The sequence below is a fragment of the Triturus cristatus genome, chromosome 6 (assembly GCF_964204655.1).
Source record: "Triturus cristatus chromosome 6, aTriCri1.1, whole genome shotgun sequence".
NCBI classification, from domain to species: domain Eukaryota; kingdom Metazoa; phylum Chordata; class Amphibia; order Caudata; family Salamandridae; genus Triturus; species Triturus cristatus.
Genome location: NC_140589.1, coordinates 1,356,456,117 through 1,356,476,365, shown reverse-complemented (window position 1 = coordinate 1,356,476,365; position 20,249 = coordinate 1,356,456,117).

The window sequence follows — 20,249 nt, the reverse complement described above, 5'->3', positions numbered from 1 at the left end:
GCTGGAGAAGCTGAAGAAGGGGAACTGCCACTCTTCTTGTTGTCTAAGTTGTGCTGGCCTACTGCTTGCTGCTTCTGTCTAGAACAGTAAAAGAACTGGACTTTAATTTTGTCTGCTGCTTGCCAAGGTTCTTTAAGGGCTTGTGTGTGCTTGCCTCCTGTTAAGAAGTCTCAGGGCCATCAAATACTTCATATGCAGCCCCTGAACTCATCAGCTGGGAGTTCTGACCTGCCAAGTGGTGCCAATTCCAGTTCTGGTCCCTAGGAGGTGGATTTGGTGCAGAGAAAAGAAGAAAATCCAGTCATCGTCCGCAGTGCCTGTTTTTTGACACAGCACCACTGTGCAGAAGAAGAATTTATGCACCACTGCGTTGCGGCTGAAGAACCCACGCTGCACCTGCTATGCGGCTGAAAGAAAACCACAGCCCTGAGCACCTGTCTACGACATCTGAGACACCCGCCCCAACTTTGACGCAGGCCCAGCTGTGCTGCTGAAGAGATTGACACATCACCTGCCACGCTACTGGTAAATCGAGGCAGTGTCTGTTTGGCTGTTGCCACATCAACCCAGTGTATCTGGATTTTCAATGCATTGCACCTGTGCGCCAAGTGCTTCATCAATGTGGCCCAGAAGTAAAGAACCGAGACCATGTGTCGGGAAACCGGCGCATCACCTCCGCTGACCGTAAGGAACCGACGCATCACCGCCCCTGGGAGAAAGGAACGGAAACATCACTTTGCTTTTCCGGCACCTCAACTCCCCTGCGCCTGTTTTCGCCTTTGATTTTGACACATCCCAGCTACTTTGTGAGGAAAATAACACTCAGTAGTTTCCACTGGACTGAACAATTTTAAACCTTTTTAAAGTGATACCTTTGCTAATTTATTTTAGTTTTTTGTCATTTTGGTCTTGTTTTACTTATATGAAGATTGGTTATTTTTCTAAACTGGTGTTGTGTCCATTTGTTGTGTTTTACTGTGTTATTGTGTGTTTATGTCACACGCTTTAAACATTGTCTCTGAGATAGATCTGACTGCTCGTGCCAAGCTACCCAGGGGGTGAGCAGGAGTTATCTTAGGTGTGTAATTTTCTTATCTTGACTAGACGGAAGGGTCCCTACTTAGAAAGGATGCAAGCCACTGCCAGCTAAAGACCCCCATTTCTAACAGTGTGTGTTGTAAGTAATTACTTTTTCCACTGATGTACACTCATGGAGGCCAGTATAATGACCTTAATGTCCCATGACTGTGAACAGAGGCCAATATGATGTGCATGGCCAAACAGTGCAACCCAGTTAGTCTACATATGCTACACAATTGGTTGCAAGCACATCCAAAATCAGTGTGGCATCTCACCTAGCATCCCAAGTCTAGAAGCATGTCAGCAAAGATCATTTGAGCAAGAAAAGTGATCCCTGGGGCTGTTTACCTGCATTGCACCAATAAATACACTGTACCACACACAAAGAGCTTCATGCACTGCCCATTTCTCATGCAAGGCTTCTGTCAAAAACGACGCTATAGTAGGAAACGCAAGACTTTAGTAGGAAACATGATGCTTTAATAGGATATGTGACTCTTTAGTAGGAAACGTGACGCTTTAGTAGGAAACATGATGCTTTAGTAGCATATGTGACACTCTAGTAGGAAATGTGACACTTTAGGCATAGATTAATGGTGGGTGGAGCTCGCAGAGTTGTACTCTATAAAATTCTGCGGGATTACAGAAGAACTCAAAATTCCTTGGACTTCCATGAGCTGCGTAGTCGCTCAGCCACCCCTACTACAAGTTTGTTATCTGATGTGCGCACCCGATACGTATCTGGGCCAGCCTCCATGAGTGAAAAACGGGGTTGGGTTTTGATATTGATGCTGCCCGACCCAGTACCATTGAGCTGCTCTCGGGGACATGGCTGACTACGAAATACTGGCGACAGGCAGGGCCCTCCCTGCTAAGACTCTGGACAGTTCCTATCACCCCTGTGGGGTACCAAGGCCAGGATAAAAAGCACCTTCTCAATAACTTTGGTCTTGAGTTTATGCCACGAGCTGTGAGTTGAAGCACAAAATGAGAGAATTGGGTGGGTGTACAGAAGAGTGTGGAAGGAGTAAGGTGCGAGTGATGTATAAGATGTTACAAGTATACCTTTGTTTACATTTTTCATTTCCAGCATCACATGTTGCTTCGAGGTGCTAGGGACCAGAGCTTAAACAGGAGCATCAATGCGGGTCAGAGAGTCAGACTCAGAGTGCTCGGGCCAATGGAGGATTATGTAACTTTGGGTGTTTGGCATATCTCACTGTGCTCATCACTCGAGGTGCCTGTGGCTAGGTGTTGTCCATTAGTTTTGAAGTTTACTTCCAGGCTCTTACTTCTAGGCACTTTTTTCTGTACCGCTTGCTCACCCTGCTTTACGTCACACATCGTCCCACTCTTGCATTTTCAATTCATGGATTGCTCTCCCACCTTGTTGAAGACATCGTACATGGTCTTGTAAAACTGGTCCTCTTCCATGACCTGCAGCAGTCTGGAGAGGCGGTTACCTGCAGTCTTCTGCCGTGACGCTTCCTCCGCCAGACTAATGGTGCTTTGGTCCTCTGCGGTTCATAATCAAGGGCTCTGAAAGCCTCACAGGATCCTTTTGTTGCCGTCGCTCATCCGCACTACTGTGCTTGGCTATCGACTCCACACTCGTCTGGCAGAGCTGTAGATGTGAAAGAAGGAATATTGCTGCACACCGCTCTCACACTGCAGTGGTGCAGCTAGAGCACTGTCTTTCTTTGCGCGTGATATAGAGTCTTGTGCTCTGGTTAACTCTGCTCTGCCACGGGTGGTAGTGTTTTACCAAACCGCGTGCTCCAAGTGGAGCACAGAGTGGCAAAACTTTACAAACTCCACTGACGGAGCAGAGTTCACTGCCCACCCATAGTTTAAATAGGAATAGTTAGTGTTGTTTAGTTACTTTTAGAATTTAATAATTTTATGATGTTGTAAATAAATTTTGTTTTGCACTTTCACAACTGCTTACTCATTGACTACATGGCAGTTGTCAGATATGCTTTGGTTAGGTAGGGTACATGCTGTAGGATTTCTTGGCATGTGTAACTAGGTGAAGAACCTGAGAAGTGGATCCTCTCAAGTTTGCAATGGAGTCACTTAAGGGATCTATAAACGTGATTGTGCGCTGTAAGTGGCACACTTGTCGTGAATTGACACACAGCCTAAAACAAGTATTCCCCTACGGTTGTGCTATGTGTGTTAGTGATGCTGTATGGTTTGTATGGACAATTAAGATAAACCATTGGGACTAATCAAATATGTGTGTGGTCACACACTGATGACAGTGACTTAATTAACACAATTTCCTTTAGATGGTAGGTAGTGTCTTTATGGCCAGCACATCCACCATGGTCTACTTAATCCAATCATGTACAGACACACCATACTGGTTCACGTAAGTGATTTTATTGACACATGAACCAAGGAGCAAGTGGCAGTCCTTGCGACAACAACTCCAACATAGTTTCCGAGCAATAGGAGGTTCAGACAGAGTCCATAGAGGATACATGTCATGGGACACGTGGAGGAGAGGAGTTTTTCGGTAAGGAGGAGGTCAAATTGCCATTAGGGAAGATAGGCCACATAGGCAGTCCACATTTGGGTGAAATCAACAAGTGGGAAAGCAAATAGAGAACTGTACTAGTTAAGAAGTATACTGGTATGGTCATAAGGGCCGGTCGGTTTCCCATCATAGCATAGCACCCATTGTTGCTATGTAGGAGTCCTTCTTCTGCTCCATGGACTCCAGGATGTTGTCCATCGCACCCAGCTGGTTGGAAACCTCGCTGATGTCACTTCAGCAGGGCAGTTGTTCATGCCTCTGCCTTATGACACCAGCGATGTCGGCCAGGGACAGATCCAGACCATGGAGCGAAGGGTAGGTGCCTCTATAGCCACTGAGGTGCCCTTATTAGAACTGAGGCACCAACTGACTCCCTCTATGATGCCCGCCATGGTCTTCTTCCCCTCCCGCACCTCATCTACCAGCTCCTGCTGGACTTCTCAGCACAATGTTGGAATTCAACTTGGGGGCCCTCGGGATCTAGTCCTGGGGTTGGGCTGGCAGGTGGTGTCTGTTCGGTGCTAGGTGGATCATTTTTATACCCCGCTACGCTGTCGACCATTCCTGTAACTGGAGATGCTGTTTGAATGGAGGCCAGGATTTGCCAGAGGGTGTCTTGGTCAAGGGTTGTCAGGCTGTCATCCTCAGCAGGATCCTCATCTAGTAAAGGCAGCTGGTCAGGAGGTGTTGGTGCATCCTCTGCAATTAAATAGAGATTTGTTAAAAGTGATCTATTTTAGATGCTGCTCTCTGCTCCATGGCTGCCTTCTGTGACGTGTGCCAATTTATTTTCACAAAGCGTTGTTTTTTTATATGTTTTTTGATGGTACACACACAGAAAAGTGACGCTATGGTGATTTGAGTCACATTGCGTGCCTCAAACCAGCCTTACATCACTTTTGCTCCCAATGTGTCAGTTTCTGCTGTGACATCATGCCTACGGATGCGTCAATATTTTTTTACACAACCTGGACCTTACGCCATGGTGCACCGTACTGTAATGGCACACCCATGGCGCTTAAAAACGTACACAGCAAAACACAAGTCATTTTAACCCATTGCTGCCGCAACACAGAAATGCATCAGTTCTTTCAATTTTCCAGTTGGAACCCTATAGTGCCACATTACAGTGCATGCTTTCCCCAAGGAGTATTGCGGAACATCACCAAAGGGCTTAAATGTCTTTCAATGTTGGCACCAAGACGGGTCCCTCTGAGTCACCCCAGAAATGTCTGGCTGTCAAGGTGTCCATACCCTTCCACCTTTTTAAAATTTTCATGACATTGGTCTAGAGTTCCTGAGTCTTGAAAAGGGGCTGCAACATGACTCTTTGGGGTGCAGCCAGCCAATCAGATTGTCCATCACCACAGGGCTGGTCACTGCCCTGCAGTACCGAAATGGTCAACTGGAGAAAAGCCTCTCTTAGCCAATCATAGGGCTCTGTTATTTTAATTTTCAGTACCTCGGAACTCCTCTGATAGTCCAGTGAGACCAACCATCTACATGTACCTACATTTTTTACTCCCTCGTTCCCACCCCAAACATGACTTTAAACACAAATTTCTCAAAAACCCCTGAAAGGATTACACCAGATCACAAAAAGCATGCTTTCTGAGTAAGGTTTTTACTTTCTGCCAAATTTGGAGTTATTTTGTTCATTGCATTTTTTCTGTATCAGCCAGAAAAGTTTCCTTTGGGAACTAAAATGGGAAATGAAAGATTCTTGCCCTATTCTTGCCCCCATATGACAGATCAGCACAAAAGTTCCAGGAAGGAGCTGAGGTGGATGAACTTCTCTGTTTTGCTAAACAAATAAAATCCTGTAGGATTTCTGACCAAACTGTAACTGTCAGTGGCGACTGCTATAGTGTAATGTTACACCATTACAAGACTTGGAGACTCGGTCCCCGTGTCCTGAATTTTTTTTTTTTTAAATGGCATAAGGGGCCATGATTGGGACACATCCTGACCCCCAGGCACTTCTTTTGGGGACCCAAAGCGGCCACCACTGAGTATAACTGCCATAGGACTGAGTGTGTCCCTCTTGTGAGGCACAGCTGTACTCCCATGGGAACAGCTGTACAAGCTTCCACCCCATGGTACTGCAGCACTGTGCAAGCTCCCTCAGAGACATTTGCACCGTACTATGGTGTGGGAGCTTGTGAGCCGGTAACTAAAGTTTTTTTAAAGAATGCTGAAAACAATGCAGGTCGGGCGCTTGTTGGAGGTTGGAGAACCATGGCTTTGCATGGCCAAAACTGCAGTGCGATGTTGGCCACCCAGGGCAGGATTGGTCACAGGCTGACTGGAGATGACACAGCACCCCTAACCCCACCATTGCCATTCAACCCTCTGCAGTGTGGAGTTGTTTGCCCCGTTGGGATTGGGTGAAGGGTCCACCCTCATCCAGTCACCCTGCTTCACATTGACTGGGCACTGTGCCTCGACACTGAGGACCCTGAGGACACTGTGCCTGGCCAGAGGTGAGGCCCTGCAGCTTATCCCCTGCTGTACTAGGCCAAAGGCACAGCAGCGGGTTGGATGCCGGTGGCAAAGTTTGGTGCAGGGTGTGGTGAAAAGCATTTCTTCACCCAACTCCGTTACAACTGTCCAATAAACTACAGTGCCTTTGGCTGTGTGCAGCAGAGGTTTAGCCACAGGAGCCCCTGCAGCAGGTGGGGGGTTGAATGGCCATGGTGGGGTTGGCCACACAGCCTGTCCAAAGGCTAGGCCAAGCAACCAGCCCACAGAGGGTTGGGTTGGCCAGCTGCAGTTGTGTTGGGTGGAGGGTCAGGCCTTTGGCCAACCCCCCACAGGATAGTATAAACACAATTATTGGGATGGAAGCAATTAAACCAAGAGCATTGAAGAGAGCAAAATCATAAAGCCAACAAATGATGAGCATGGGTTTGATCTTTAGTATACATTATTTGGTAGAATAGGTCTGCTTAGAAAAAGCAATAGCTATGTGTAGCCAAGACCTAAAAAGGATATTGCAGCTTATTGTGGAGTTCTGTGAACTTATACAAGATTTTCCCATTGGCCTCATGATACCAAAGATTGTCAGAGAACTGCCACCTCATTTGGAATATCATCATCATTAAGCTTTATTTCGACTGTTCAAGTCATCAAAGCTACAAGTACATACATGATAAAACACAGTTAAGAATGTAAGAAAAATAAAAAGTACGTACAGTGCATCTTTAAATTGCAGTTCCTCCTGAGGCTCAGCCGGGAGTAGGATTATCTGTTCCATTTTAAAAATTATATATGATTTGTGAATTTTCGCTGTTTTAAATTAACGAGCATTACCTGCGCTCTGCGCTCAGCGCCCTGACAGCTGACGTGGGAGGGTGACTGGAGCAAACACGGGAACGCCATTGGCCGATTGAAGGCCACGCCCCCTGCTCAGAGACTCGCCCCTCTAAACTACAAAAGCGCGCGCTGACTACGAGCGCTGCGCTTTAAATTGCAGTTCCTCCTGAGGCTCAGCCGGGAGTAGGATTATCTGTTCCATTTTAAAAATTATATATGATTTGTGAATTTTCGCTGTTTTAAATTAACGAGCATTACCTGCGCTCTGCACTCAGCGCCCTGACTGCTGACGTGGGAGGGTGACTGGAGCAAACACGGGAACGCCATTGGCCGATTGAAGGCCACGCCCCCTGCTCAGAGACTCGCCCCTCTGCACTACAAAAGCGCGCGCTGACTACGAGCGCTGCGCTTTAAATTGCAGTTCCTTCTGAGGCTCAGCCGGGAGTAGGATTATCTGTTCCATTTTAAAAATTATCTATGATTTGTGAATTTTCGCTGTTTTAAATTAACGAGCATTACCTGCGCTCTGCGCTCAGCGCCCTGACAGCTGACGTGGGAGGGTGACTGGAGCAAACACGGGAACGCCATTGGCCGATTGAAGGCCACGCCCCCTGCTCAGAGACTCGCCCCTTCATCTATTTCTCTTATAAAAGATGTGTCCCTACAGGAAGCGCAGCGGACGAGCGCAGCGGGCGCGTCGAATGCGCGCCGAAGGCTCGCCAAAGGCGAGCCCGTCTGCGCCCGTCCGCGACAGGCCGGGACCAGGGGCCACAACCCCTGCCTCCCCAACTACAGGCAGACCAGGCAAACCCTCGATGGTTTACACGCGAGGTGAGCTGCTTATGTTAAATACTCCATTAACAGCCCCCCTTTGTGCGAAGGTTGGACCCTCCCACACCATGGGCCCCTTTAGCTGCCGCCACTGTAGATGGAGTTGTAACCACTTGGAGCTACCCTCATCGGAAGTCACACCCACACAGGACTACACATGCATTTATGTTAATGCTAGGTCCCTCCCTAAACATTCGACAGAGCTATGGGACATGTTACATGATAGCAGACCCGATTTTGTCTTCATCTCGGAGACTTGGCTGGGTGAGCACAATACCCCGGATATCACCGCAGCCCTTCCCACTGGGTATAAAATCATTAATCTAAATCGACAAACTAAGAGAGGTGGCGGAGTGGCCATGATATTTAAAGATAGTTTTTCATGTTACCAAGAAACAGTCACTCAACTAGGTAATCACGACGTGCTAACCATCTCCATTTTCATCAACACTCAGGTTATCCTCGGATGTGCAATCATCTACAATCCCCCAAATAGTACAACTGATTTTAGCACCCAACTTCTCGAACAAATCCTTCCATTCTGCCTCAATCACAAAAACATTATAGTCATTGGTGACTTCAATGTTCATTTCGATTTAACCAATAATTCCCTAACTAAACAACTTACTACAGACATGGAAATCCTACAACTATCACAGAAAATAGCTCGCCCCACACACAGAGCGGGGCATATGCTAGATCTTATATTTACAAACATATCAAAGACCAACATTACGGATATAACTCCTTTGACATGGACAGACCACTACAGGATAGATTTTACCTTAAACCTACCTTTAAAAACCAACAGACCGCTAGTTCAGTCGGTCAACTCCACTAAATGTTGGAGCAAATTTTCCTTGGAAAAATTTAAGGAAGATTTTTCCTTTTTTTCTAGCTCCGAAATGACATGCGAAGAAAAAATTTGCCTCTTACGAGAGAACATAGAGAAAGCACTTGACCACTGTTCACGGACTCGCGCAACCAATCGATTGAAATCAAAAACCTCTGAGAAATGGTATGGCCCAGACCTAAAAATCGAAAAAAGAAAATGCACCTCACTGGAGCATAAATGGAGAATAAATAGAAACGCCGAAGACAGAGCCATTTACAAACATCAGCTGAAAATATACCACACTGCCATACGTAAAGCAAAGAAAGACTACCTTTCTCAAAAAATCTTAGAGAATAAAAATTCATCCAAGGAGCTTTTTAAAATTGTAAAAGAATTTTGTAATCCTCCTTGTCTCACATCCAATCTGACTCCATCACAAGAGAACTGCTCAAAAATCAGCGATTACTTTTGTGATAAAATTGATAAAATATATGCCTCTTTCACAAATAACGCTCAGGCCTCTGTGGAGTATCAGATTGACCCTACTTTGCAAACCAACTGCTCTACCTTTGGCCCATTCTCAGAAGATGAGATCACTAAAACCATGTCAGAAATTAAATCTGGCTCACCATGGGATGTTTGCCCACACTTCATTTTTTCCCAACTGACTCCTATAATTGGCCCCGCAGTCACAAAAGTTTTTAACCAGTCTCTGGAGCAAGCTGTCTTTCCAGAAGTTTGGAAAAAATCGGCAGTAATTCCATTACTAAAAAAGGCGGGTGCGGATATTAACGATCCAGCCAACTACCGCCCCATTTCACAGCTCCCCTTCTTATCGAAGGTGTTAGAAAGACTGGTATCAAAACAACTGTCAAGTTATCTAGAGATCAACAATCTTCTCGATGTCTCCCAAACAGGATTTAGATCTAACAACAGCACAGAAACAACGCTTTTGGCCGTAATGGACGACATTCGTATGCAGGTCGATAAAGGTAAAACGGTGGCCCTGATACTTCTTGATTTATCAGCGGCATTTGATACCGTGTCCCATAAACTGCTAATTCATATACTTGCTGCAAAAGGAATACAAGGTAAAGCCCTAAACTGGCTGGAGTCTTTTTTATCAAACAGATCCCAGTCTATTTGTTTAGGTAACTTTACCTCTACCCCCCGTAAGATTAAATATGGAGTTCCCCAAGGAGCTACATTGAGCCCAACATTGTTCAATGTATATGTCTCCTCTTTGGCATTAATTGGCAAGAAATGGGGCATTAATATCTGCTCCTACGTTGATGATACTCAGCTGATGGTAACCCTAAATGGAGATAATGACACCAAAAGTAGATTACACAACTGCCTGTCAGAGCTATCCAATTGGATGCACGGCCATTATTTAAAACTGAACGCTGACAAATCAGAAATTCTACTTTTTGGTGGGGCCAAACAGCTCTGGGATAACACCTGGTGGCCAACCTCTTTAGGCTCTCCACCAATCCCCACATCGTCTGCTAGGAATTTAGGAATTCAGATGGATACCACTTTATCTTTGAAATGCCATGTCTCCTCAATATGTGGCAAAGGATTTGCCATATTAAAAAGATTGAAAAGGGTCTTCCCCTGGATCCCACTTGAATGTAGACAGATCCTTGTCCAGTCATTACTAGTTAGCAGGCTGGATTATGGCAATTCGCTATTTGTAGGAATGTCGGACTACTTATTTAGAAAATTACAATTGGTCCAGAATGCTGCAGCAAAAGCAGTTTGCAATAAGAGAAAGTACGACTCTGCCACAAGCTGTCTGAGAGCCTTACACTGGCTGCCCATGAGACAAAGAGCCATGTTTAAAATGCTATGTATTGCCCATAAAACAATCCACAATACAGGCCCTTACATTCTACGAAATAGAATTAAGTTCTATGCTCCAGCGCGGAACCTACGTTCGCAAGCCTCAGACAAAGCAGCCACCACTCGGATTAAGCTTTCCAGAATGGGCGGAAATGCTTTTTCACATATTGCTGCGAAATGTTGGAATGAACTACCGATCAACCTCAGACTCACGGACTCCTATTCCATCTTCAAGAAAAAACTAAAAACTGCACTATTCCCTACTCCAGAATAACCAATATGCTCTCAGGTTAATGCTTTGGTTGACTGTTATTTTTTGCAGCGCCGTGATATCCTTGCAGGATGAATGTTGCGCTTTACAAATACACCTAACAATAACAATAACAATCTCCCAATGGGCATGCAGGGTCACATGATTATTGTCTGGCGACAAATTGCCGGCAAGGTTCAAGCATGTTGGACCAATGTGTAGAGATTACATAAGGTACTCAATTAAACTACACACAATATCCTCATAAATGCAATTTGTAATAAACGTTATTTTAACAATGGGGCCTATTCACGTTGGCAAAACTATGTGCCAACATCTTCAAACATGCATCTTTCTGCCTACGCAAGAGCAGAAATTTCCACCGTAATGATATCCACCATTTCTCAGTAGAAAGCTCTGCCCAGTAGTAAGATTTGCTAGTCTCCACCACTTTACATGAGGGAGTAGGTACTCGTATAACTGATGGTAGGACTGTGAAGTTGCTACTCGTAACTTGGCCACCTCATTTCAGATGCACTCCCACAGACATATGTCACACAGACTTTTCACACACTGATTTATTGTACTCTTTAGAGTGTAAATCATTAAACTAATTTTCACATTACTACTACTTTTTCACACTAGCTGTGATCTAGCAGGTTTTGTGTACTGAATGTAAGTAAGATCTTACTATACACTGATTCTGTTTATGTAGGTATATTTCCTTGTTCTGTGCATGTCTCTCTCCACAGTTTCAGTGATACAATGGCCTTTGCAGTCTTCTCTATACCCCAGCCATGACAGAGGTGGTTCCTTCTTTGGGGCATAAGGGAGTTGCCCATCAGCCTCTGCTGCGGGTTGCCACACGTATTACCATTAATGAAAAACATCATCACTTATTTACCATAGCATGGCGTGGTGTTGCCCTTGTGCGGGGGCAGGGCATGGCTAATCCTTTGGCAGACAACAGGTATTATATCAAGTTGGACAGATCTCTTACTTTGACCAGCCTGACATGCACACTTTAGGCCTCTTGAATCCATGCTGCTAAGGAGCCATGCCAACACAGCACAGCTTCCTGCCTCCTTTGAGCACTGGGTTCACCATCTCCCACCAATCCATACGTTGCTCTCATGCTGCTTACTACTAAAAACAGCATGAGAGCAACGCAAGGATTGATTATGTTCACTGCAGGTCAGGGTGGACTGTCTCCTCTGACCCGTGCTCAGATGGCAGTGCGAGGTGGGAATACTACAGAACATGGCCAATCACTTTGTGGCTTTATTTTTAAAGCCACAAAGTAATTGGTCATGTTTCTGTTTCTTGCAGAATTGGGAGTCACACAATGCACTTTGTCTCATGCAGGGCATGAGGGGAAGTGAGGTTGAAGAAGAGAGCAGTAATTTCTCCCCATCTGCTCCAGCCCAGAGTATATGCCTCCGGTTCCAGGCCCTGGCTGTTTATTCCTCCCTTCTTCTTCCTAAAACATGCACACTATTGCTCTCTTTGCTCACTTTAAACTGCAAGAGTGAGATAAAGAAGCCAGAATACCATGTGCTTCGGAACCCACAATAATCCCCTAATGACGGCGGAGCCAGGCCCGGCTCTGACGTCATGATTATGATGGCACTTTCCGACTGCCATTTCATGTTGGGCCTTCTGACATAAAAGGGCTGTCAGAAAGTGTCTTCGGGGGTCCCTAGCAGGGCCTCCTTCCCTACTGACCCTCTGCTATGGGGGCCAGCCCCCTCTTAACATCCCTGCACCATGGGAATTTGTCAATGGAAGCTTGTGCTGCGGACCTTTTCCGCCTGCCACACAAGCTTCCATTGACAAATGGATGTTTGTGATTGCCCTATGGGTGGTCACATCGTAATCCTGAGGTCGGACACGCTGACCTAAAGTCAGGGGGTTCCAGACCAATACGGTGTTGGGCTGACGCAAGTCCGTCCAACATCATAATCAGCCCCTTATTTGAAGTTATACAGCAGCACACTCATGTTGATCTACAACATCCCCACACACATATAGAAAACAATACCAACACATCTATGTTATTTTTGAAAATCAAATAGACCCCGAGTCCAGGGTGATACAACTTTGAGGGGGTGGGGGGGGCAGGGAGAAATAAACACTTGTTGAGAATTTCAAAGAATCAGTTTATATACATGTTGAATGGGGTTAATACATACAAATAATCAACTTGCTCAAAAATATATAATCCACAGTAAAGGTCAAAAACAGTGCATCAAATTCAAAGTAGACATTCAAAGTCAAACAGAAAGTGAAAGACAATCCTTTCACCTAGATGGAGTATCGGACATGCTACTCTGGTTTGAAGGAGGACAAGAGGCACCAGAGTCCTCCGCGCTGGTCAGCCTGCACCTCTCAGTATACCCTAACCTTTAACACCACATCTTTGAAATCCTGGAAGAACACCTTCTGATCAACTATCAGCCGCCTCATGGCCACTCCTGAAGCAGCCATGGACACATGCTCAGGGGTTTAGGGCGGGACACTACATGAGTTCACAGGGGTGTCACGAGCGAATGGGAGCTCAGATCAGTCACATCATCTGCGGTCTCCATGACCTCCACCTTCCTCCTGGTGAATGCCCCCTCTTCCTCTGTGGTGGTGATTTCCTCTTCAAGTACTCACCTAGTGGCTTTGTACCCTGGTCTAACTGTTCCCCTATTTGTCTTTAGCTGCCAGCTGAAACATAAAGACAAGAATAGGAAAAATCATGAGTGTATATGTCAACTTGTTCATGTAAATAAAAATATTTAAAGATTGGGGCATTAAATGTGATAAACAATGACCCCCCACCCAGCCTTTTTTAAACGACCCCTCCCCTACCCTGAGCCATGAAAGCAGACCCCTGTGCGACTCCCCCCCCCTCAGCCCCAGACCTTCTAAAAACTACCCCTCCCCTGCCCTAAGCCCTAAAAGCGGCCCCCTGCGTAACTCCCCCCTTTAAAAGTATGTAAAGCATGTACTAAAGAGGAAGCGGAAGGGTCTCTCCATTTCCTCTAACTATGCCAATAGCCTTCACCACCCTTACCACACACATACCTTTACCATACATCCCTTTACAATGCATTACGCGGTAAAGGCTATGTATAGTAATGGTGCACACCCTTACCCCAATATACCTTTACCGTACATACCATTACAACAAATTACGCTGTAAAGGCATGCCTGGCAAAGGTTTTTCGTGGTAACGGTGCACACCCTTACCACACATATACCTTTACCGTCCATACCTTTACAACGTAATTCGTTGTAAAGGCATGCGTGGTAAAGGCTATGAGTTGTAACGGTGCCTGCGTGGTAAAGCACGCGTTGTAAAGGCTATGAGTGGTAACACTTTCGTTTTAAAGCATGCGTTGTTAAGGCTATGCATGGAAACATTTGGGTTGTAATGGCTGTTTCCCACAAAATGTAAATGTGCTGTTTGTGAAGTCAGCTAAGGACTGAAGTGGGCTAAACCATTGCAGCATGCTGAATGAGAATGTATAATTGGGGCATATTATCAAAGGGCGACGATAATATTATCGCCGCTTTAGAGCCCGTTTTCGGGCGCAAAGCTGCGATAATATGATCGCATTATCATCAAGGGCACGCTAGCGCGTGATTCCTTGATGTTTTGCCCCTTTTTCTCACGCCTCGCCTCGCATCGATAATGAGATGCAAAAGAGGCGTGGCTGTGAAAAGCAACATGGGATAATATTGCGAAGGAAGCTTTGCGATATTATCAAGGAGGGTTAGCGATAAATAAAATCGCGTTAAGTATGCCTTAACTCAGGAATTTAACGTCTGATAAATTCCTGACTAAGGCATACCTAACTTGGGGGGTGGATTGTGTGGCTAAGGCCACAGGCCCTATCATCTTGGATATCGCCGTTTTCTACCATGGAAAACGGCGATATCCCACCTATCTCTGGAATTTTATCGCCTCGGCGATGCGCGTTGTTGATAACGCGCTAACCGGGCGGTAAATTCCAGAGATAGCCGGCGATAAATATGCAAGCGCTAAGTGCGCTTTGCGATATTTATCGCCGGCCCTTGTTAATATGCCCCATAGTTCTTCTCAATGCCTTTCAGGATTTGTGTTTTTTGAGATGAAAAAATATTTTTGACATTAGCAAACGTTTTCTTTTTTGTACTACTGGGGGCCCAGCAGTTCTCGCAGGAATAAATGTTAGCATAACCATGAGGAAACGAAACAAGCTATTGGTGAACAGCTGGCTGTATTTTCTATATTTTGTGTCACATAAAATAGGCAAAAAAGCTAACTGTTACTGGCGACCTAAGCTATCTGTACACTGACATAATCGGACACCACTCCATTGTGTCTACTGACCTCAGAGTAATAGAATGAGCAGTTTAACAGGCATAATTTTTTATGGGTTAACAAAGTAATCAGACGTATGAGCGGACATAGCTTAAAGGGCTTGTAAAAATTACAAGGTCCCAAGCATTGCATTACAAGGAATTTTATGAGTGCGGATTAATTGATTATTTAATCATGCCCTTCCAAGCATTAGCCTGCTGATGTTAACCTTGTTGTCCCTTCTTGTTTAAAAGGCCTTAAAGTAGCCAGCCAGCGCAATTACTGTGTTACAAAGATTTTTACTGTGGCACTTTTACCACATAAATCAACCGGGCATATTAAAGTTTTAGTCCTAGCAATGCTGTAGTGACACTGATAGCTACATGCAGGTGCTGCTCTGAGGAGAGGACACCCCTGCTCCAGCTACATCAGTAATAGGTAAATGGTTCATCCAGTGGCTGAGGAGTTGAGCCCCGAAATGTGTGCAATAACAGTTTTTTTTCCAAAAGCCAATTGCCTAAATCCATAGTAATGCATTTCGAAATTTCCCTAAAAAATATTTTAAATTTCATTCAAAAATAATGACCCATTAAATCACCCCCTTTAACTGTTTTATGCGTACCACTAGAAGAATGAGTTTTAAAACTGTTAACCTCTTACAATAAATGAAATTGATATACCCAGAGAAAACTCCGGTGGCCAAAATCACATTAAATATACAGTGGGGTGAGGCAATGTGACAAATGACGCCTTCTACAATGGAGCCACGGTCATACCGCCAATGCTTACATTAATAGTAACCTGCGATGCCCAGGGGTTAAACTAGTTTATGACTGGTCTTCATCTTGGCATATCTGCCACCAAACCAAGTAATAGCCCACCAAGGGATAAGGCGCAGTAATCTACACATCACTCTCTGTTGGTTACATAACAACTACCCCCATCGACCTGAACTGCAGAACATTGTCTTCAGTATTGTGCAGGCATGAGAGTAAAAGAGATAAAGTCTCCCATTTGAAATCTCTCTTCTTGAAGACATGCTACTCTGGTTGTAGAAGATACCGCTACTCTAGAGTGGCACAAACAGTATGCTGTTTAATGGGGCATGAAAACCTTGCACCTAAAACCTAATCTCAAAGTTGGATTTCTCTAGATAAAAGCATTGGGTCATTACATTCTCATCTGCTTCCTCGAGCCAATCCAAACTTAGGGGCATATCATCAAGGCCAGGCGATAATTATCGCTCAGCGCTCTTAGCGCGAGGATAATTATCGCCGGCCAACGCTGAATTTTATCGTGGAGATAGCGTGCTATCAGCAACGCTTATCTCCAAAGCGATAGAATTCAACGCGCAAGCTGTCAACTGTGCGATTATCGCTGGAAATCCAGCGATAATCGCACAACATTTGGCGAAAGCTTGCTGATAGGGCAAGGCAGACTTAGCAATGATATCCACCTTCTATAGGATATCATGGCTAAGTCAGTTGAAAAGCAGGCGTAAGGAAAGTAGCAATAACCGAGGTTATCGCTACTTTTCTTGTCGCTCTGCAGGTTAGCGTGTGGCTAGATAACAGTTATCTTGGCGTGGAACGCCCACTTTGCATCGCATTAGAGATGCGAAGATGGGCGTTGGGGGAAAGGCCGATAAAACAAGGATTCACACGATAGCGTGACCTTGCTGATAAGGTGATAAAATTATCGCCGCTTTCCGTCTGAAAACGGACGCTAAAGGAGCGATAATTTTATCGCCTGGCCTTGATGAAATGCCCCTTAGTGAGTGAAGGTCCTCTTCCTGGGGACAGGCCATCTCTACTTGCCTCCTTTCTATTTCCTACTTTCATGATCCATCATTGGACGCACATCTGATATCCTTATGTTGTGCTTCCGATATCTTGACCACATACAGGGGACTGCTGCTGATCTCTCCAGAAGGTTTGCACAAGATAGTAGTAACCTGTTGTGTGCTGCATAAGATCACCAAGTGACAGGGCTAACATTTAGGCATCAACTCTGATTTAAGACCATGCCCGGGCTCCCAGGGTGGGGCACAGAACAGAGTTCAGGGTCTGCAGCTGTGTCATCAATTAGTTGCCACATATTTCACATGAGCTGCTAGTTTGGTTGCTGCATTACTGTGATTCGGCAGTGCCGTCTCATTGGATGATAAATGGTGGACTTTTACATCATGCACCTAAACCATCCTGGGGAAATTCTGCTGCACGTCCATAATGTTACAATGCAAAATGTTACACTATTTAATGATGCACTTACACTTACTTCACTGTCACACTCATTCCAACACACTTACGTACGTATACTGAAATTACATCATTCACATATTTTACACAAGTGTTTGTTTATACATGTTTAAATCCTAACATGTGGTTTCACAATTCATGAATCAATTCCCTTTAACATATATCCCGTCCCTTCTCATTTTAAAGTCCTCCGCATGCAGGGTAGGCCTGGGCTAAAAATCCGTTCCGCTCGTGGAAATTGTGATAATTTGACATTTTCGCGTTCCGCGGAGAGCGCGAAAATGTCAAAATTTCCGCAATCCGCATTTTACCGGAAATCTTTTGCTTGCTCGCGCTGTAAAATAATACATTCATGTGTGCGCGCGATCGCCTTACCTGAATCCCTGCGTTCGCCGACAAGTTTTCCCGATCCGGTCGCGTTCTCCACGCGATGTTGGATTGTTGGTAGCCATTTGCGCTGTCTCGCGACCCGCAGTAACATCATTCGTCGCGCGATCACGTCTTTCTTCTCGCGATCATGCACCGCGAGACAAGTGAAAACAAGATGGCCGCGCCCGCGAGCAACCGCATGGGTAAGTTGGCGAGCCGCGACCATGCAGAACATACCGCGAACGGGCGGGAAAAAAACTTCTGCATCTTCGCGATATTTCCGCGTGTTTGTGGAGATTTTGAACCTTTTCGCGATAATTTGCGAAAGTGAATTTCGCAAATTCCGCCCACCCCTAATGCAGGGTAGAGACCTTCATATGCAGACTCTGCATTAAGATATGAGACTCTGTATATAGTGCTGAGACTTACATTCTTGGGGCAGAGATTTCTGCCTCCTGCTACAAAAAGGAAATGCCACTTATGAACTGAAAGTGGGACGATTGTTTAGCCATTCTGGGATATCCTCTCACCTCAAAATGGCTGAGAGGCAAGAAGAGAAGGCCCCTCCCTTACAGATGAAGAATTGAGCATCATTTCAGTGTGTGTCCTCCTAAATTACCCTCAGCCCTTGATGGTTCAGAGATCCAAATGAGCACTGCAGCATGGGCCCCAATTTAGCGAGTCATCTGCACGTGTTGTAGTGCACTGCATGTCCACACCTTTAAAGGGAAGGAGAGCAACAAGTATTGGGAGAACCTTTGTCCTCCTCCCATACAAAGGCCCAGGATGCACTTCGCCAGCCCTTCCACTCAACTTTATGGCGCCCATGAAGGACCCCAGTACACAAGAGGGTCCTGAGAGCGCCTTGCCAACCCGGCCATACTTAGCTGGGCGTGATAAGTGTAATATATGCATGATAATAAATGTGCATGTGTTTTTGAAAGTGTTGTCAGGTCATGTTTTTTTATAATGTACGTGTTGTCTTGTACCATATGTTGTTTTGTTAAACGAACAAACTGAATGATGGTTCATTGTCTGCATGCTTTAAAAAATAATTATGTCTAAAAATGTATATTATGTTGATACAATAGAAACTAATTGTGACCTTTTTACACTGGACGCACATGCACTTAGTTACCACAGTATGTTACATTCCACTTTTCCCCATGTGAATTTATGTAAGGCTGACATTGTGTACATGTGACTCATTACAGGTAAAGCAATGGTTTGTGTTTTTCAATGCTAATACCTCCTACAGCATTCTGTGTAGTGCCAGTGTTTTTCAAAATCTTGTACATATTTATTAAAAACATAGAAGCTAAACCGAAGGGGCAATTCTACCAATAAATATTTTTCATGGGAGGCAGCATGCTAGCGACGCTGGTGACTAAGTCGTTTTTTGGGCGCAACTAAGGCCTACACATGTATCCCTATTCCAAAAAGATGCCCTGCCTAGAACCCCTGGTTTAAAGTTTTTTCCCCGTGGCTCACAGTTTAAATAAATCATGCACGTAACTTCAACAATGTGAAAATGGAAGGTTTAGTTTAGACATTATCATGACAAAGGTTAGTAAAAATCTTCACAATTTCAATCTTTCTTATATTTGTCTTTTTAATGTCCTTGAAACTTTTATATATATATATATGTGAATTAGTAGACATATGTAGCAAAGTGCCCTTTTTGTATGGTCACCCGCACACACGTGTTGCTCCAAATGCTAATAGTTATGACTCTGATAGAGCACTGGAGTCTGCTGCCCAGACCCCAGTGCCTGCGCTCTCCCATGGAACTGTTATGTTCAACTTGGTAATCCCAAATTGGAAAATACTTTACCCCTTATAAGTCCCTAGTATATGGTTCCAGGGGTACCCAGGGCATAGCTGGTAAAGGGGTCCCCAGGGCTGCTGCATGGTTTTGTGCCACCATGGGTGATCCAAGCAAACTACTGACAGCAGGCCTGCCATTCCAGACTGCAGGAGCAGTGCAAACTGCTCGAACACAACTGCGCCCTCACCTAGTGTGGCACAGTCAAATACACTAGCTTAAATATATGTCAGGCACCCCTAAGGAGGGCCTCCTAAGCCCAGGAGGCAGGGTGCAGTGTAGTGAGGATGTGTAAGTGCAAGCCTATATGTTCCTATAGTGGTGTTCCCATTGGAAACTACTATAAGTGTTAGCGGTCCATAGAATAACATGGTCTGCTACCTGGGCCTTCTGGAGGTTGGCAGCTTTATTATGGTAAAGTCAAAATAGGTCACATATCAAACACCATGCCTTCTCACCCCTGACATGAATCTCATGCCCTGGGTGCTGTGGCATGCACCCAGGTGGCTACTTTAGAGGTTGCCCTCCTAGTTGCCCCAGCTTCTTTGTGCTCTGGCTGGCCAGCTCACGTTACCCATGCCTGCTGCTGCCAAGACAGGTTCTGACCTCCTGCCATGCAGCATTATCACTCCAAGGAGTCATGAACAAAGGCTGGGGCACGAAGGATGTCACACCTCCCCTCCCAAGCATGAAGTGGAACAACAAGATGGTGAGCTTCAAAGGCTGCACCGCCTCTGATATGCATCAGGGCTGACTCCCAGTGGGG